The 21,337-nt window shown below is 47.3% G+C and overlaps 1 protein-coding gene across 4 annotated transcripts in view; it reads right to left on the bottom strand.

Annotated features, from left to right (window-relative positions):
- The window catches only part of NR2C1 (nuclear receptor subfamily 2 group C member 1), a 172,460-nt gene that overhangs the window by 80,134 nt on the left and 70,989 nt on the right, over positions 1–21,337 (bottom strand). The window lies entirely within an intron of this gene.

Raw genomic sequence — 21,337 nt, 5'->3', positions numbered from 1 at the left:
AGCGGCTCCGCAGGAGACAGGGCACAAAAGCAAGCTTTTAGGATCACATGGTGTGTACTGGCTCCTCCCCCTATGACCCTCCTCCAAGCCTCAGTTAGGTACTGTGCCCGGACGAGCGTACACAATAAGGAAGGATCTTGAATCCCGGGTAAGACTCATACCAGCCACACCAATCACACCGTACAACTTGTGATTTGAACCCAGTTAACAGTATGATAACAATGAAGTAGCCTCTAAAAAAGATGGCTCACAACAATAATAACCCGATTTTTTGTAACAATAACTATGTACAAGTAATGCAGACAATCCGCACTTGGGATGGGCGCCCAGCATCCACTACGGACTATGAGAAATAGATTTATCGGTAAGTAAAATCTTATTTTCTCTAACGTCCTAGTGGATGCTGGGGACTCCGTCAGGACCATGGGGATTATACCAAAGCTCCCAAACGGGCGGGAGAGTGCGGATGACTCTGCAGCACCGAATGAGAGAACTCCAGGTCCTCCTCAGCCAGGGTATCAAATTTGTAGAATTTTGCAAACGTGTTTGCCCCTGACCAAGTAGCTGCTCGGCAAAGTTGTAAAGCCGAGACCCCTCGGGCAGCCGCCCAAGATGAGCCCACCTTCCTTGTGGAATGGGCATTTACAGATTTTGGCTGTGGCAGGCCTGCCACAGAATGTGCAAGCTGAATTGTACTACAAATCCAACGAGCAATAGTCTGCTTAGAAGCAGGAGCACCCAGCTTTTTGGGTGCCTACAATATAAACAGCAAGTCAGACTTTCTGACTCCAGCCGTCCTGGAATTATATATATATATTTTCAGGGCCCTGACAACGTCTAGCAACTTGGAGTCCTCCAAGTCCCTAGTAGCCGCAGGCACCACAATAGGTTGTTTCAGGTGAAACGCTGACACCACCTTAGGAAGAAACTGGGGACGAGTCCGCAGTTCTGCCCTGTCCGAATGGAAAATCAAATATGGGCTTTTGTAAGACAAAGCCGCCAATTTTGACAATCGCCTGGCCGAGGCCAGGGCCAACAGCATGGTCACTTTCCATGTGAGATATTTCAAATCCACAGATTTGAGTGGTTCAAACCAATATGATTTGAGGAATCCCAACACTACGTTGAGATCCCACGGTGCCACTGGAGGCACACAAGGGCTGTATATGCAATACTCCCTTGACAAACGTCTGGACTTCAGGAACTGAAGCCAATTCTTTTTGGAAGAAAATCTATAGGGCCGAAACTTGAACCTTAATGGACCCCAATTTGAGGCTCATAGACACTCCTGTTTACAGGAAGTGCAGAAATCGACCTAGTTGAAATTTTTTCGTGGGGCCTTCCTGGCCTCACCCACGCAACATATTTTCACCACATGTGGTGATAACGTTGTGCGGTCACCTCCTTCCTGGCTTTGACCAGGGTAGGTATGACCTCTTCCGGAATGCCTTTTCCCTTAGGATCCGGCGTTCAAACCGCCATGCCGTCAAACGCAGTCGCGGTAAGTCTTGGAACAGACAAGGTCCCTGCTGGAGCAGGTCCTTTCTTAAAGGCCGATGCCACGGTTCCTCTTGGAACAGACATGGTACTTGCTGAAAGCAAATCCCTTCTTAGCTCCCGAGGCCATTAGTCCTCTGTGAGCATCTCTTGAAGTTCCGGTTACCAAGTCCCTCTTGGCCAATCCGGAGCCACGAGTATAGTTCTTACTCCTCTATGTCTTATAATTCTCAATACCTTGGTTATGAGAAGCAGAGGAGGGAACACATACACCGACTGTTACACCCACGGTGTTACCAGGACGTCCACAGCTATCGCCTGAAGGTCTCGTGACCTGGCGCAATACCTGTCCCATTTTTTGTTCGGGCGGGACGCCATCATGTCCACCTTTGGTCTTTCCCAACGGTTCACAATCATGCGGAAAACTTCCCGATGAATTTCCCACTCTCCCGGGTGGAGGTCGTGCCTGCTGAGGAAGTCTGCTTCCCAGTCGTCCACTCCCGGAATGAACACTGCTGACAGTGCTATCACATGATTTTCCGCCTAGCGAAAAATCCTTGCAGTTTTGCCACTGCCCTCCTGCTTCTTGTGCCGCCCTTTCTGTTTACGTGGGCGACTGCCGTGATGTTATCCCACTGGATCAATACCGGCTGACCTTGAAGCAGAGGTCTTGCTAAGCTTAGAGCATTATAAATTTGCTCTTAGCTCCAGTATATTTATGTGGAGAGAATTCTCCAGACTTGATCACACTCCTTGTGTGACTGCTCCCCAGCCTCTCAGGCTGGCCTCCGTGGTCACCAGCATCCAATCCTGAATGCCGAATCTGCGGCCCTCTAGAAGATGAGCACTCTGTAATCACCACAGGAGAGACACCCTTGTCCTTGGATATAGGGTTATCCGCTGATGCATCTGAAGATGCGATCCGGACCATTTGTCCAGCAGATCCCACTGAAGAGTTCTTGCGTGAAATCTGCCGAATGGAAGCGCTTCGTAATAAGCCACCATTTTTACCAGGACTCTTGTGCAATGATGCACTGACACTTTTCCTGGTTTTAGGAGGATCCCGATTAGCTCGGATAACTCCCTGGCTTTCTCCTCTGGGAGAAACACCTTTTCCTGGACTGTGTCCAGAATCATCCCTAGGACCAGCAGACGTGTCGTCGGAACAACTGCGGTTTTGGAATATTTAGAATCCACCCGTGCTGTCGTAGAACTACTTGAGATAGTGCTACTCCGACCTCCAACTGTCCTCTGGACCTTGTTCTTATCAGGAGGTCGTCCATTTTCTTTGAAGACGAATCCTCCTTTCGGTCATTACCTTGGTAAGGACCCGGGGTGCCTTGGACAATCCAACGGCATCGTCTTGAAACTGATAGTGACAGTTCTGTACCACGAACCTGAGGTACCCTTGGTGAGAAAAGGCAAATTTTGGGACATGGAGGTAAGCATCCCTGATGTCCCGGGACACCATATAGTCCCCTTGTTCTTTGCTATCACTGCTCTGAGTGACTCCATCTGGATTTGAACCCTTGTAAGTGTTCAAATTTTCCAGATTTAGAATAGGTCTCACCTAGCCTTCAGTACCACCATATAGTGTGGAGTAATACCCCTTTCCTTGTTGTCGGAGGGGTAATTTTATTATCATCTGCTGGGAATACAGCTTGTGAATTGTTTTCAATACTGCCTCCCTGTCGGAGGGAGACATTGGTACAGCAGACTACAGGAACCTGCGAGGGGGGAAACCTCTCGACATTCCAATCTGTACCCCTTGGATACTACTTGTAGGATCCAGGGGTCCTGTACGGTCCCAGCGTCATGCTGAGAACTTGGTAGAAGCGGTGGAGGGCTTCTGTTCCTGGGAATGGGCTGCCTGCTGCAGTCTTCTTCCCTTTCCTCTATCCCTGGGCAGATATGACTCTTATAGGGACGAAAGGACTGAGGCTGAAAAGACGGTGTCTTTTTCTGCAGAGATGTGACTTAGGGTAAAAAACGGTGGATTTTCCAGCAGTTGCCCTGGCCACCAGGTCCCATGGACCGACCCCAAATAACTCCTCCCCTTTATACGGCAATACATCTTTGTGCCGTTTGGAATCTGCATCACCTGACCACTGTCGTGTCCATAAACATCTTCTTGCAGATATGGACATCGCATTTACTCTTGATGCCAGAGTGCAAATATCCCTCTGCGCATCTCGCATATATAGAAATGCATCCTTTAAATGCTCTATAGTCAATAAAATACTGTCCCTGTCAAAGGTATCAATATTTTTAGTCAGGGAATCCGACCAAGCCACCTCAGCTCTGCACATCCAGGCTGAGGCGATCGCTGGTCGCAGTATAACACCAGCATGTGTGTGTATACTTTTTAGGATATTTTTCAGCCTCCTATCAGCTGGCTCCTTAAGTACGGCCCTATCCGTAGATGGTACCGCCACTTGTTCTGATAAGCGTGTGAGCGCCTTATCCACCCTGAGGGGTGTTTCCCACCGCGCCTTAACTTCTGGCGGGAAAGGGTATACCGCCAATAATTTTCTATCGGGGAAAACCCACGCATCATCACACACTTCATTTAATTTATCTGATTCAGGAAAAACTACAGGTAGTTTTTTCACCTCACACATAATACCCTTTTTTTTTGTGGTACTTGGAGTATCAGAAATATGTAACACCTCCTTCATTGCCCTTAACGTGTGGCCCTAAAAGAAAATACGCTTGTTTCTTCACCGTCGACACTGAAATCAGTGTCCGTGTCTGGGTCTGTGTCGACCGACTGAGGTAAATGGGCATTTTACAGCCCCTGACGGTGTTTGAGACGCCTGGACAGATACTAATTTGTTCGCCGGCCCTCTCATGTCGTCAACCGGCTTGCAGCGTGTTGACATTGTCACGTAATTTCCATAAATAAGCCATCCATTCCGGTGTCGACTCCCTAGAGAGTGACATCACCATTACAGGCAATTTGCTCCGCCTCCTCACCAATATTTTCCTCATACATGTCGACACACACGTACCGACATACAGCACACACATAGGGGGTGGATTACCAGCGCTGGCTGATCAAAATATAAATAGTAAAAAACAATCTATATCCCAAATGAAAATAAAAAAAATAAAAATAAAAATAATAACAGTAAAAAGATATTAATGAAAATAGATAAAACACTCAATGAATTATACCACAATATCTTATTGCTTATGAATCCACATTTGGCTGTGATCGTACTCAGGGGGACTAGAACCACTTGAAAATGTCCGTCACTAATCGGTTATTTGCATAAATCCGATAATTTAGCAGATGTGAGGTATTTACCAGTGTTCTGAGAGCAGGTATTGTCCACCTGATGTATAGCTGGATCAATAGGTCCTCCTTGGCATGGAGGATTGGGTCCAGAAGGTGGATTCTGCTGTTTGAAGATGTCCCAAGTGATGTACACCAGAGTATCCGTGTAGCCAGAGGAGATGGTGGTATTGAGTGTCCGGATAAAAGTGAAGCTCAACGCGTTTCGCTGGTTTAGATATTCCAGCTTCCTCAGGAGCAAGCTCCTGAGGAAGCTGGAATATCTAAACCAGCGAAACGCGTTGAGCTTCACTTTTATCCGGACACTCAATACCACCATCTCCTCTGGCTACACGGATACTCTGGTGTACATCACTTGGGACATCTTCAAACAGCAGAATCCACCTTCTGGACCCAATCCTCCATGCCAAGGAGGACCTATTGATCCAGCTATACATCAGGTGGACAATACCTGCTCTCAGAACACTGGTAAATACCTCACATCTGCTAAATTATCGGATTTATGCAAATAACCGATTAGTGACGGACATTTCCAAGTGGTTCTAGTCCCCCTGAGTACGATCACAGCCAAATGTGGATTCATAAGCAATAAGATATTGTGGTATAATTCATTGAGTGTTTTATCTATTTTCATTAATATCTTTTTACTGTTATTATTTTTATTTTTATTTTATTTTTTTTATTTTCATTTTGGATATATATGTAAAATAAATATGATTTTTTAAATATAAGCCTTTTTGGGATATAGATTGTTTTTTACTATTTATATTTTGATCAGCCAGCGCTGGTAATCCACCCCCTTTTTTCGTTCTGCTGTTTGCATTTCTAGGGGACTTACCATCCCCCTACCAGCTGCTATTGATAGCGCACCCACCCCTCCCCCTTTCTCTTAATATTAGCACACACATAGGGAATGCTCTGATAGAGGACAGGACCCACTAGCCCTTTGGGGAGACAGAGGGAGAGTTTGCCAGCACACACCAAAACGCTATAATTATCCAGGGACAACCTTTATATAAGTGTTCCTTTTATAGCATTTTAATATATATACATATCGCCAAATCAGTGCCCCCCCTCTCTGTTTTAACCCTGTTTCTGTAGTGCAGTGCAGGGGAGATCATGGGAGCCTTCCCACCAGCCTTTCTGTGAGGGAAAATGGCGCTGTGTGCTGAGGAGAATAGGCCCCGCCCCCTTTTCGGCGGGCTTCTTCTCCGGAGTTTTAGATATCTGGCAGGGGTTAAATACATCCATATAGCCTCAAGGGCTATATGTGATGTATTTTTCGCCATACAGGTATTATACATTGCTGCCCAGGGCGCCCCCCCCCAGCGCCCTGCACCCTCCGTGACCGCTGTGTGAAGTGTGCTGACAACAATGGCGCACAGCTGCAGTGCTGTGCGCTACCTGATGAAGACTGAGAGTCTTCTGCCGCCTGGTTCCGGACCTCTTCATCTTCAGCATCTGCAAGGGGGGTCGGCGGCGCGGCTCCGGGACGAACCCCAGGGCGAGCCCTGTGTTCCGACTCCCTCTGGAGCTATGTCCAGTAGCCTAAGAATCCAATCCATCCTGCACGCAGGTGAGTTGAAAATCTCTCCCCTAAGTCCCTCGATGCAGTGAGCCTGTTGCCAGCAGGACTCACTGAAAATAAAGAACCTAAAAACTTTTTCTAAGCAACTCTTTAAGAGAGCCACCTAGATTGCACCCTTCTCGGCCGGGCACAAAAACCTAACTGAGGCTTGGAGGAGGGTCATAGGGGGAGGAGCCAGTACACACCATGTGATCCTAAAAGCTTGGTTTTGTGCCCTGTCTCCTGCGGAGCCGCTGTTCCCCATGGTCCTGACGGAGTCCCCAGCATCCACTAGGACGTTAGAGAAACAAACAATGTAGTGATGCTAAATCCATTTTCTGAAGGCAGTCAACAGAATCTAGTCAACGCAATTTAGTGGTACCCAGTGCTCCCAGATGTATTAAAACAAAAAAGTCCCTATCCCCAGTGTGGAAGGGATGCAATTAGCATAATGGGAATGGACACTGAGGAAAAGACTAAGGTTTGCCTTGTCACACTGCAAGTGTCAAGAAACGTTCCTGACTAATGAGAGTGACACACACAGCCAAATACAGAATCCATTTTAATCAAAAAAGGAGATTTATGGTAGACTTACCATTGTTAAATCTCTTTCTGCGAGGTACACTGGGTTCCACAGGAAATACATCGGGGGTTTAGAGATGGATCTTGATCCAGGTACCAACAGGTTAAAGCTTTAGCTGTCCCAGGTAGCTTTTTGGGGCCTCCTCTATAACCCCGCCTCCAGGCTCTGTGAGCTCAGTTCCGTTAACCAGTCCAATGCAGGAGCAGGTAAAAGAGAAGGCAGATGTTAGTCACATAGAACCACATTCTCACGACAGGAGAAGGGAGCAGCGGCTAATGCCATACAAACTCATAGAAGCTAGGTGCGTCAGGGCAGGCGCCCTGTGGAACCCAGTGTACCTAGCAGAAAGAGATTTAATAATGGTAAGTCTACCATAAATCTCCTTTTCTGCAGCAGGGTACACTGTGTTCCACAGGGAATACATTGGGGATGTCCTAAAGCAGTTCCTCAAGGGAGGGGATGCGCCTTAGCGGGTATGAGAACCCGGCGTCCAATGGGAGCATCCTGGGAGGCAGAAGTATCAAAGGCATAGAACCTAATGAACGTGTTCACTGAGGACCACATAGCCGCCTTGCGCAATTGCTCTGCACACGCGCCACGGCGGGCCGCCCAAGAGGGTCCAACAGACCGAGTAGAATGGGCGTTAATAGCAGCAGGAGCTGGAAGTCCAGCCTGTGCATAAGCTTGTGCAATCACCATTCTAATCCATCTGGCCAAGGTTTGCTTATTCGCAGGCCAGCCACTTTGTGGAAACTGAACAGTACAAAAAGGGTATCTGACCTCCAAATAGAGGCAGTTCTCTCCACATATATGTGGAGAGCCCGTACCACATCTAAAGACCGTTCTTTGGAGGATAAGTCAGAGGAGATGAAGGTCGGAACCACAATCTTTTGATTAAGGTGAAAAGATGACACCACCTTAGGTAAATAACCAGGGCGAGTTCTAAGAACTACTCGGTCACGTTGAAATATCAGAAAGGGTGGACGATAGGACAACGCGCCTAGGTCCGACACCCGTCTGGCAGAGACAATAGCCAGTAGGAACAGGACCTTAGCTGTAAGCCATTTAATGTCCACTGACTCAAGAGGTTCAAATGGAGACTCTTGCAGGGCATTCAGGACAACAGACAAATCCCATGGAGCCACAGGAGGGACATAGGGAGATTGAATCTGCAATACACCCCGAGTGAAGGTATGAACGTCAGGTATAGATGTAATCTTTCTCTGAAACCACACCGACAAGGCAGATATGTGAACCTTGAGGGAGGCCAGACGAAGGCCTAAGTCCAGGCCTTGTTGCAGGAAAGCCAAGATTCTGGACGTCTTGAATCTGTGAACATCAAAGTTCTTATCAGCACACCAGATGAAATAAGAATTCCAGACTCTGTAATAGATCCGGGCAGATGCCAGTTTGCTGGCCTTCAACATAGTTTCGATGACTGCCTCAGAAAATCCTTTGGCCCTCAGGAGTGAAGCTTCAAGAGCCACGCCATCAAAGCCAGCCTGGCCAGGTCTGGGTAGAGACAAGGGCCCTGTATGAGGAGGTCTGGTCGTTGAGGAAGTAGAAGAGGACGCTCTATCGATAGACCCTGCAGGTCTGAGAACCAATGCCGTCTGGGCCACGCTGGAGCGACTAGAAGTAGTATTCCTCCTTCTTGCTTGAACTTCCGCAGGACCCTGGGCAGGAGTAACACTGGAGGGAACACGTACGGCTAGTGCATCCACGAATGCTGCTTGAGGATCCCTGGTCCTTGATCCGAAGACCGAATCTTTGTGATTGTGTTGAGACACCATCAGGTCTACATCTTGACACCATCAGGTCTACATCTGGTAGGCCCCACTTGTCCATGAGGAGTTGAAAGACTTCTGGATGAAGACTCCACTCTCCGGCGTGCACAACCTGGTAACTGAGGAAGTCCGCTTCCCAGTTGAGGACACCTGGAATGAACACTGCAGATATTGCTGGCAGATGACGTTCCGCCCAACAAATTATTTTTGACACTTCCGTCATTGCAATGTGGCTTCGAGTGCCACCTTGATGGTTTATGTACGCCACCGTGGTGGCGTTGTCTGACCGTACTTGAACAGGCCTGTTCTGTACTAGAGGCAGGGCAAGAGACAACACATTGAACACTGCCGCAACTCCAGAATGTTTATCGAGAGGAGTGATTCCTCCATGGTCTACAGACCCTGAAAAGAGTGTTGCTCCAACATCGCGCCCCATCCCCTCAGGGTGGCGTCTGTTGACAGCAGGACCCAGTCGGGGATCCAGAAGGGACAGCCCCTGCTTAATTGCTGGTCCTGAAGCCACCAGGTCAGTGACAGACGAACCTCCGGAGTCAAAGTGATCATATGAGACCTGATCCGATGAGGTAGGCCGTTCCATTTTGAAAGGATTAACCTCTTTAGAGGGCGTGAATGAAACTGAGCGTACTCCACCATGTTGAATGCCAACAAAATCAGACCAAGTACTTGCATTGCAGAGTGTATCGAGACTTTAGGCCGACAAAGGAAGCATCTTATCCTGTCCTGAAGCTTTAGGATCTTCTCTGGAGACAGAAACAGCCGTTGACTGTGCGTGTCCAGCAGTGCCCCCAGGTGCACCATGCTCTGAGCTTGGACAAGCGAGGACTTCTTCCAATAGATGAGCCACCCATAGGCTTGTAGGAAGCTTACTGTCCGTTGCAGATGGCTGAGAAGGACATCGTGGGAGTTTGCGAGGATCAGCAAGTCGTCCAGATACGGCAGGTTCCTGATACCCTGACGGCGGAGCAGGGTCTTCATCACCGCCATGACCTTGGTGAAGATCGCGGAGCCGTGGTCAGTCCAAAAGGTAAGGCCCGGAATTGATAATGGAGGTTGCCAATAGCAAACCGCAGATATTGCTGATGCGACATGGCAATAGGTATATGCAGGTATGCATTCTGTATATCCAGGGATACCATATAGTCTCCAGGTTTCATGGCCAGTACAATTGAGTGCAGAGTTTCCATACGGAACTTGGATACTCTCACAAACTTTCAAAGATTTGAGGTTGAGTATAGGCCGGAAAGACCCATTGGGTTTCGGAACTAGAAAAAGGGTCGAATAGTATCCTTTGCCTCTCTGGGACAGAGGTGCCGGCACCACCACTCCTGTATCCAGGAGGGAACTCACAACCAATTGTAGAGCGTGTGCTTTTAACGGATCCGAAGGGATAACCATGGTGCAAATCACACAAAAATTATCAATGGAAATCAAATTTATTAACCCATGGAGGTCTGGATTTGGAGTTACACTCAAAATTAAAGTGGAAAAACACACTACAGGCTGATCCAACTTTGATGTAATGTCCTTAAAACAAGTCAAAATGAGGCTCAGTAGTGTGTGTGGCCTCCACGTGCCTGTATGACTTCCCTACAACGCCTGGGCATGCTCCTGATGAGGTGGCGGATGGTCTCCTGAGGGATCTCCTCCCAGACCTGGACTAAAGCATCCGCCAACTCCTGGACAGTCTGTGGTGCAACGTGGCGTTGGTGGATGGAGCGAGACATGATGTCCCAGATGTGCTCAATTGGATTCAGGTCTGGGGAACGGGCGGACCAGTCCATAGCATCAATGCCTTTGTCTTGCAGGAACTGCTGACACACTCCAGCCACATGAGGTCTAGCATTGCCTTGCATTAGGAGGAACCCAGGGCCAACCGCACCAGCATATGGTCTCACAAGGGGTCTGAGGATCTCATCTCGGTACCTAATGGCAGTCAGGCTACCGCTGGTGAGCACATAGAGGGCTGTGCGGCCCCCCAAAGAAATGCCACCCCACACCATTACTGACCCACTGCCAAACCGGTCATGCTGAAGGATGTTGCAGGCAGCAGAACGTTCTCCTTGGTGTCTCCAGACTCTGTCACGTCTGTCACATGTGCTCAGTGAGAACCTGCTTTCATCTGTGAAGAGCACAGGGCGCCAGTGGCGAATTTGCCAATCTTGGTGTTCTCTGGCAAATGCCAAACGTCCTGCACGGTGTTGGGCTGTAAGCACAACCCCCACCTGTGGACGTCGGGCCCTCATACCACCCTCATGGAGTCTGTTTCTGATCGTTTGAGTAGACACATGCACATTTGTGGCTTGCTGGAGATCAATTTGTAGGGCTCTGGCAGTGCTCCTCCTGTTCCTCCTTGCACAAATGCGGAGGTAGCGGTCCTGCTGCTGGGTTGTTGCCCTCCTACGGCCTCCTCCACGTCTCCTGATGTACTGGCCTGTCTCCTGGTAGCGCCTCCATGCTCTGGACACTACGCTGACAGACACAGCAAACCTTCTTGCCACAGCTCGCATTGATGTGCCATCCTGGATGAGCAGCACTACCTGAGCCACTTGTGTGGGTTGTAGACTCCGTCTCATGCTACCACTAGAGTGAAAGCACCGCCAGCTTTCAAAAGTGACCAAAACATCAGCCAGAAAGCATAGGAGCTGAGAAGTGGTCTGTGGTCACCACCTGCAGAACAACTCCTTTATTGGGGGTGTCTTGCTAATTGCCCATAATTTCCACCTATTGTCCCATAATTTCCACCTATTGTCTATTCCATTTGCACAACAGCATGGGAAATTGATTGTCAATCAGTGTTGCTTCCTAAGTGGACAGTTTGATTTCAAAGAAGTGTGATTGACTTGGAGTTACATTGTGTTGTTTAAGTGTTCCCTTTATTTTTTTGAGCAGTATATATATATATATATATATATATATATATATATATATATATATATATATATATATATATATATATGGGTTAGGAACGGCGGCACTCAGGAATAAAGACACAACCACAGCCAGTAGTATCAGCCTAGGCTGATACTACTGGCTGTGGTTGTGTCTTTATTCCTGAGTGCCGCCGTTCCTAACCCTTTTTACATAACAGTGTGAGCTGTATCTTGCGGAAGGCAACGGGGACAGTACATCAAGTAACAGTGAGTGCCGGACTTGTTGCATATTATATATATATATATATAATAAAACACAAATTCCCAAGTGCGCTAAGATGGAATGTATTTACACACTTCTTCAGGCGATAATTTCGTCAGAATGTAGACTGGAGGATATTTAAAACTGGGGACCTGTAACCGACACCCCTCACCAAAATAGTCACCCAAACAAGAGGCCAATCGGCCAATTAGTAAAAAGTTTTTTTGTTTTTTTAAATCTGTTTATTGGTAAAGAGAAAAAATACAAGTGTAACACACACATTGTACACAACAACTGTACAGCGACAGTAGTAATTATGACAATATCATTTCTTAGGATGTAAAGGAATGTATAACATTATTTCTGCACAAAAGCAATCACATATATCAATAAAGGAAGTGATAATAACAGAAGGTTACGGATATTACTAAACATATTGCAAGGATCGGTCATCTCTCGGTGCCATTAACAGTGAGTACATGCTAGGCTAAGAGGGTGTTCCCGAAAACAGTAAAGTTGGGGTTAGAAAGGTGGTGATCCCCTCGTAAGTGTCTCTATATTGTACCATGTAGTATATTTAACTACTTTTCGCATGTTGTCACGAGTAGGTTGTGGCAAGGTTATCACATAGGGTAGCCATATTGCAAAGAACTTGGAAGAATTGGATTCCGCTCTAAGAGAGCATTCAATCAGGTCCATTTGGTATAGATGTGTCAGTCTAGGAAATAAAAGGGTTATGGGTATAGGGGTTCCGTGTATCCATTGGGATAGTATGGTCTTTTTCGAAGCTGCCGCTATCCGAGCTAATAGCAGTTTATTGCCTGTAGATAATGAGCAACGATCAGAATCATATTGATTCCAGAAAGCCCAGAGTAAAGTTGGCGTAAGAGGGATATTTAGAGTCGTTGTAATGTAGTTACAGACGTCCTTCCAAAATAGCTGTATTATAGGACATGACCAAAGGCAGTGGATTATGTTAGCATCAGGTGAGGAGCACTTGAAGCAATTGGAGTTATCAGAGATGCCCGTGAGGTATCTGAGACGGGGAGTATAATACGCCCTGTGTAATATTTTTAAATGCATTTCAGCATAGGAAGAGGATACTAAAGATTTATTAAGTAACAAGTGCCAGTGTATTATGGTCTGTAGAGGGATGTCTGGCAGAGTGGTCGTCCATTTGGCTAGGCCTGTGGTTTGACAATCTAAATCAATCTGGCGTCTGGTGTGTGCGTAAATGAAGGATGTTGGATAGGAAGATTGGGGGTTTAAATGCAGTTGGGTGTCCAGGGGAAAGTTATAATCTGCTGGCCTTAGGCGCGTTATCAATTGTATTGCAAAGCTGCGTATTTGAAAATATGCGAATAGTGGTATATGTAAGTTCGGGAATTTAAGCTTTAATTGTGATAAAGTGAGTACTTCGGTACAGGTGATATTCAGGAATTGATACACTAGACGTAAGCCTTGGGAGTACCAAGTTTTGATAATTGCATCTGTGTCTCCGTCTTGAAAGTCTGGGTTATGCAGGAGTGGTTGGAATAGAGAGCGGGTAGTTGTCAGTCCTTTGCGTTTTCGAAGATGTTGCCACGCTTTGCATGGAGCAAGTAGCAGCGGGTTCGAGCGGATGGACGTCAGTGTGAAGGGGTCTGGAAAATGTAATATGGTAGACAAAGTACCATGGGATAGCATACTCTGTTCCAGAGATATATTCGTGTAGCTAGAGGAACCTCTCACCCAGTCAAGGGCATATCTATAGTTAGCGGCTAAAGAATAGTCTTCCGGGCATGGTATATTCACGCCACCCAGCGTTGTCTGTTGTTTTAGTTTAAAGAGGGCTATACGTGGACGTTTGTTTGTCCATATGAAAGTATTGAGGGCCTTATTAATTGTTTGTACATCTCGTTTGGTCAGAAGAAATGGGAGCATTTGGATCGGGTATAGTAGACGGGGGAAGGAGATCATTTTATATAAGTGGCATCTACCTATATATGAGATTGGTAAGTTTTGTCAGCGTGTAAAATCCTCAATCATTTTGTTAATGACGCGAGAAAAGTTCAGTGGGTATAGTTCGGCTAGGGTAGGTGAAAAGCGTAAGCCCAGGTAGGTTATAAAACCAGTTGCCCATTTAAAGGGAAATCTGGAGCCCCAATTTCGTGTGGCCTTGGGTCCAAGAGCCAAAGCTTCTGTTTTATCGAAATTGATTAAGAAGCCCGAGATCAAGTGGAAATCATGGAGCGTGGTCAGTAATGAAGGGAACGCCTTTATGGGATCACTAAAATATAATAATAGATCATCCGCAAAGGCCGAAACCTTCACTGGTTGTGTGCCAATTTTTATTCCTTCCCAGGCAACATTTTGCATGCAGGTGCGTATCAGTGGGTCTAGAGCTAGATTAAAAAGTAAGGGAGATAGGGGGCATCCTTGGCGCGTACCTCTATGTAAAGAAAAGGCCGGTGTGTTCAATCCATTAATGGTTAGGTGAGCTTGTGGATTAGAGTAAAGCATACTGAAGATTTTAGTGAACCCCTCGCCGAATTGTTGAGTGTGGAAAATTCTAAGCAGGTGTGCCCATGATACACAGTCAAACGCTTTGTCGGCATCACAACTGACCACAAGTGCCTTAGATGTTGTGGAGTCTTTCACACTATGTATTGCTGCTATCAGGGTTCGTACATTATGTACTGATGTTCTAGTTTTAACAAACCCCGTTTGGGCAGGATGTAAAATACGCATTAGTATCGGTTGGAGGCGAGTGGCCAATAATTTGGTGAATAGTTTTAAATCTTGGTTGAGAAGGGATATGGGTCGGTAGGACTGGACATATGATGGGTCTTTTCCCGGTTTAGGGAATACTACTATTCTAGCTTCTGTGAATCTCGGGGGCGGAGGGGACCCGTTCAGCAGTGAATTAAACAACGTCAATAAATATGGTGTTATATGGGGAGCTAGCATTTTGTAATATACTGCTCCAAACCCATCTGGTCCTGGTGATTTCCCATTATGAAGTGACTTAATCAAGAACAGCAGCTCTGTGTCTGTTACAGGGCACGTTAGTGATTCTCGTTCTTCCTCTGTTAATGTAGGTAGGTTAGCTTCTTCCAGAAACTTCATACCCTCTGTGGGGCTATCTAAAGGTGCCGCGTACAAATTCGAATAATATCGTAGGAAGGTGTTTGACATAATTTGTGTGTCCATAGTTGAGGTAGTTGGGTCGGTATGTAAGCTAGTTATACGGGAGGGGGCAGTAGATGATCTCACTAAGTTGGCCAATAGTTTACCCGACTTATTACCTCCTCGGAAGAATTTATTCCGCTGTACATCATAAGAGAAACTGGCTCTCTCGGTGCAAAGCGCGTCATAGAGGTGTTTAGCATCAGTGTAATTTTGTCTGCTGTCTGGGGAGTCATTTAATATCATTGCATTATACGCTGCAGTTAAAGCCATGCTCAGGTCGCGCAACTGGGTATTCAGTTGTTTGCGTTTTCTAGAAACGTATTCTAATATTTGTCCTCGGACAACTGGTTTGGAAGCCGACCAAAACAGATTAATGTCGCTCTCATGAATCTTATTATCCTCAATATAGTTAAGGAAGGCTCTGGTGAGAAATTGATTAAAGTCCTCGGAGGTTTCCAGATAAGCGGGGAAACGCCAATTATAGGACCTAGGTAAGGGGGTATCGAGGGTGATTGACAACCAAATCGGAGCATGGTCCGATAGTGAGATTGGTTCAATTTTAGTATCCACTATATGATGCAAGAGAGAATCAGTGATTAACCAATAGTCTAATCTGGAGGAGGAGTGATGCGGGTGGGAGTAGAAGGTATATTCGCAAGCGTCTGGGTTGCGAATTCTCCAGGGGTCAGACAGTCGTAGAGAAGAGGTGAGTAGTGTGAGTGGAGTGGTGATCGCAGGTGTGCCGGATATAGATGTTTTATCAAGACCAGCTGACTGTACACAATTAAAGTCTCCTCCCATGATAATTTCACCCTCTGCCCATTCTTGCAAATTTTTGTAGATACCAGAGAAGAAAGATGCGTTAGGGCCATTAGGGGCATATATGTTGGCTACCGTATAGAGCGTATTTAGTATTTTAATTTTCAAGAACAGGAATCTACCCTCTTGGTTGACCAGACTATCTAAGATAGTGGCAGGGAGTGATCTATTGAGAATAGTTAGGACGCCTCTACGTTTGGATGTGAAGGAGGCTGTTCTATACTCTCCAACCCATGTATCCCGCAGTACATTAGGATCTGAGATCCGCCAATGAGTTTCCTGCAATAATACTATATCAGGTTTCAGTCGTTTCAAATAGGTAAGGACCTTTTTCCTTTTAATGGGAGTATTAAGCCCATCTACGTTCCAGGACACTAACCGAAATCGTGACTGCATTATTGTGGGAGGATCATGGATCGACGGCATTCAGCCGATACCAACCCTAGGCCATCCACGGGGAATTATATACCATAACTGTCGATCCCAGTCCGTCCCAGCGAGCGGACTGATGTGGATCGTTGATAATAAATGTAAAACAGCAGATACATTCCTATCATTATACGCAAACCATGTGTGTGTACAGTTTCAATATTATGAACCAAGTTATAGAACCATTTTAACTTTTTGCGAACCCATATGGGCGCCCTATTAAACAATAGCCATCTCCAAATGGAGAGCAGTAAAACATGTGAGGAGGATATTCTCCAACCTGGTAACCAGGGGCACCATATTCCAAAACAGTATGACAAAAGATGAGAAAAGAGGGTGAGGGGAAAGGAAGAAAACAAGCAAAAGAATGTCAGAGACAATTGTAAGGGGGAAAAGTTGTACAAAGAGAAAATTAGAAGAACATAATCAATATGGCATTGTCGCACCGTAGCCCTCTTCAAGCTCCAGCCGCTACAGTAAGCCATCTCTATAGTGTAGAGATATCTTCTATTCAGCCCATCAAACAAAGAGGTGTTATTAGACTTACACATGAATGGGTCAAGCAATGGTGGCGATCAACCCACTTAAGGAGGATATATCGAGTCAGTCAGCATCATCTGTACCCGATAGAAGAGCTGCATCTAAAGAGTTCACAAAATTTCTGGCCTCTTGTGCGGTTTCAAAAAAATGGATTTTTCCACCATAGGTGATTCTCAGTTTGGCCGGATACAGCAACGCAAACCTGTGGCCCATCTCGAAGAGGCGTTTGCAAATAGGTGAGAATTCTCGTCGTCTTGCAGCAACTAGATATGAGAAGTCTTGGAATAATAGAATTCTGGAGTCTTGGTATCGGAGATCTGTGTATTTTCTATAGGCCTCCAGCAACCGAACTTTATCGGCATAGTTGAGAATTCTCATGATGACCGGCCTGGGTCTATCTCTGCCGGACTGACGATCAGGACCAATCCGATGGACACGTTCCACTAGGATGGAGCCCGTGGCAGAGACGCATCCCAGCTCTCTGGGTAACCACTGGGAGACCAGGGCCATGAGTTCGGAGAATTTCACAGATTCTGGTAAGCCCACCAGACGTACATTATTTCTTCTATTCCGATTTTCCAAATCTTCTAATTTGTCTTCCAGAGATATCATCAGCTTGTCGTGTTCCACCTGGGTTGTTTTAGCTGCTGATAGATCATCCTCTAAATCCGAGATTCGTTGCTCTGCCTCGGAGATACGTTGATCATGGGCTGTGAGTTGTGCAAGCGCTGAATCCAGAGAGGTTTTTAGGGGTGCCAGTTTTTGATCTAGCAGAGATGATAGTATATTTGTAATTTCATTCGTGGTGAAGGATTTGGATGGAACCATAATTGGTGCGGGTTGCCCCCGAGGACTAGAGCCTTGACTATACGTCGGGGAGACAGGGGCACTGCTAGCGGGATTTTCACGATTTTTGCCTTTACCCGACTGAGCACCCCGTGGGTTACGTAATGATTTAGACATGAATTTGTCCATAGCAATAACAGACTTACTCCAACACGCACTTCTAGCCTGCAAACTGCAGGGGGCTTCAGGCTTATGTTTCCTCCGTGTGTTCCCGTTTTTCTCCTCTCCTTTTCTCCTTTCCTCCCCCCTTCCCCCTCCCTTTTGATGTTTGAAGGTATGTGGATGTACAATATCAGGGGGGGAGGGGGTGTAAGGTGATGGAGGATATATTTAATTGCTGGTGCTCCAGTATCTGGTTAACCAGCAGACAGACATAGGCACCTCCACTATTTTCCCAGGGGACAGTGCAGTGATACTGTGGCTTTTCCCCCACCGGGACTCTCAGGTACACAATAGTGCTCTCCCAGGCAGTGCAGGGTTAAGTCTCCAGCCTCCAGTCAAGTCCAGCAGCCCAAGCAATATGAGAGAGACACTTCCAGCAGGAGGGGTGTGGACAGGAGCAGAGCCGAGCCCGCCGCCAACCACAAGATGGCGCCCGGAAATCCCCACGGACAGCACAGCCGGTAATATAGCCCTCAGGGGGGCAAGGGCTCAGGAAACACACAGCGGGGGTGCTCTCCGGCCGGCGCACAGGCTGCTCCAGATCCAGCCCAGGACTGTCAGGGGCGGGTGGCGGAGCTCCGTACACGCGTCCCGCCAACCGCAAGATGGCGCCCGGCGGCTCCCCGCAGCCAGCACAGCCGCGGCAAGCGTTCCAGCCGTCCAGCAGGGAAGGGGGTCAGGTCACAGAGCTGCTCAAGCGGCGGGGCCCCCGGGCTATCCCCCCGCCGGCTGTGGGGTAAGTCAGGCAGGCCAGGTGGCAGAAGAAGGGCACAGCTCCCGGGCAGCACTGTCCAAGATGGCGCCGGCCTCATGCAGGTTGGGACCAGCACACACTGTCAAATGTCCACAGCAGGGACACAGGGCACAGGATTACACCAAAATGAAGCCCAGAACGGTCAGCAGGTATTCAAACAGCCGTACAGGGCCACTTAGGTATTCACGCAGGGGCATCAGGATAAATTCAGGATAATGTAGGCTGGGGAGCTAGGAGAACACGTCCTACTCCATATCCAGTTAGGTCACACCGTAAAAAGTTGTTTTAATAACATGTAATTGAACATATGAGTTTTTACACAGTTCACAATATAAAATTATATGAATAAAATACAACCAAAAGAATACACAGCCAACACGTTTGCGAGATGGATCCTAGATACCCCTCACCTTTTGCAAGGTGCGAGCTCGACAGGGAGTATCTTCACAAACTAGATTGTGATCATTTGACTGTCAGAGAAATAAGATTTTAAACCTACCGGTAAATCTATTTCTCCTAGTCCGTAGAGGATGCTGGGGACTCCGTAAGGACCATGGGGTATAGACGGGCTCCGCAGGAGATAGGGCACCTAAAAAGAACTTTGACTATGGGTGTGCACTGGCTCCTCCCTTTATGCCCCTCCTCCAGACCTCAGTTAGAGAACTGTGCCCAGAGGAGATGGACAATACAAGGCAGGATTTAGCAATCCAAGGGCAAGATTCATACCAGCCCACACCAATCATACCATGTAACCTGGAACATACATAACCAGTTAACAGTATGAACAAAACACAACAGTAACGGTCCAAGACCGATGTCAACTGTAACATAACCCTTATGTAAGCAACAACTATATACAAGTCTTGCAGAGTTTCCGCACTGGAACGGGCGCCCAGCATCCTCTACGGACTAAGAGAAATAGATTTACCGGTAGGTTTAAAATCTTATTTTCTCTTACGTCCTAGAGGATGCTGGGGACTCCGTAAGGACCCTGGGGTTTATACCAAAGCATACAATCGGGCGGGAGAGTGCGGACGACTCTGCAGCACCGACTGAGCAAACGCTAGGTCCTCATCAGCCAGGGTATCAAACTTGTAGAATTTAGCAAAAGTGTTTGACCACGACCACGTCGCCGCTCGGCAAAGTTGTAAAGCCGAGACGCCTCGGGCAGCCGCCCAAGAAGAGCCCACCTTCCTAGTGGAATGGGCCTTAACCGAATTTGGTACCGGCAATCCAGCCGTAGAGTGAGCCTGCTGAATCGTATTACAGATCCAGCGAGCAATAGTCTGCTTTGAAGCAGGAGCGCCAATCTTATTGGCCGCACACAGGACAAACAGAGCCTCTGTTTTCCTAATTTTAGCCGTCCTGGCCACATAAATTTTTAAGGCCCTGACTACGTCCAAGGATCTGGAATCCTCCAGGTCACCGGTAGCCACAGGCACCACTATAGGTTGATTCATATGGAACGACGAGACCACTTTAGGCAAAAATTGCGGACGTGTCCTCAATTCAGCTCGATCCACATGAAAAATCAAGTAGGGGCTCTTGTGTGATAGAGCCGCCAATTCTGACACTCGCCTTGCTGATGCTAAGGCCAACAACATTACCACCTTCCAGGTAAGAAATTTCAACTCAACCTTGTTAAGCGGTTCAAACCAGTGTGATTTTAGGAACTGCAACACCACGTTCAGGTCCCATGGTGCCACTGGAGGCACAAAAGGGGCTGGATGTGCAGCACTCCTTTTACAAACCTCTGGACTTCTGGAAGAGAAGCCAATTCCTTCTGAAAGAAAATCGAGAGGGCCGAAAATCTGTACCTTAACCGAGCCTAATTTCAGGCCCATATCCACTCCTGTCTGTAGGAAGTGGAGAAGATGACCCAAATGAAAATCTTCCGTAGGTGCATTCTTGGTCTCACACCAAGACACATACTTTCGCCAGATACGGTGATAATGTTTCCTTCCTAGCCTTTATTAAAGTAGGGATGACCTCTTCCGGAATCCCCTTTTTCGCTAGGATTCGGCGTTCAACCGCCATGCCGTCAAACGTAACCGCGGTAAGTCTTGAAATACACAGGGCCCCTGCTGCAACAGGTCTTACCTCAGAGGAAGAGGCCAGGGGTCTCCTGTGAGCATCTCTTGTAGTTCCGAGTACCAAGCCCTTCAAGGCCAGTCTGGGACAACGAGTATCGTCTGTACTCTTCTTCGTCTTATGATCCTCAACACTTTCGTGATGAGAGGAAGAGGAGGGAACACGTAGACCGATTCGAACACCCACGGTGTTACCAGTGCGTCTACTGCTACTGCCTGAGGGTCCCGAGACCTGGCGCAATACCACCGAAGTTTTTTTTGAGGCGTGACGCCATCATGTCTATTTGAGGAGTTCCCCAAAGACGTGTTACGTCTGCAAAGACTTCTTGATGAAGTCCCCACTCTCCTGGATGGAGATCGTGTCTGCTGAGGAAGTCTGCTTCCCAGTTGTCCACTCCCGGAATGAAGACAGCCGACAGAGCGCTTACATGATTTTCCGCCCAGCGAAGGATCCTTGTGGCTTCCGCCATCGCGACTCCGCTTCTTGTCCCGCCTTGGCGGTTCACATGAGCCACTGCTGTGACATTGTCTGATTGAATCAGAACCGGAAGGTTTCGAAGAAAACTCTCCGCTTGTCGAAGGCCGTTGTAAATGGCCCTGAGTTCCAACACATTGATGTGTAGACAGGACTCCTGGTCTGA

Source organism: Pseudophryne corroboree, chromosome 6 (assembly GCF_028390025.1).
Source record: "Pseudophryne corroboree isolate aPseCor3 chromosome 6, aPseCor3.hap2, whole genome shotgun sequence".
NCBI lineage: Eukaryota > Metazoa > Chordata > Amphibia > Anura > Myobatrachidae > Pseudophryne > Pseudophryne corroboree.
The sequence above is the reverse complement of the archived record's forward strand: the minus strand, read 5'-3'. Positions and strand labels throughout refer to the sequence as shown.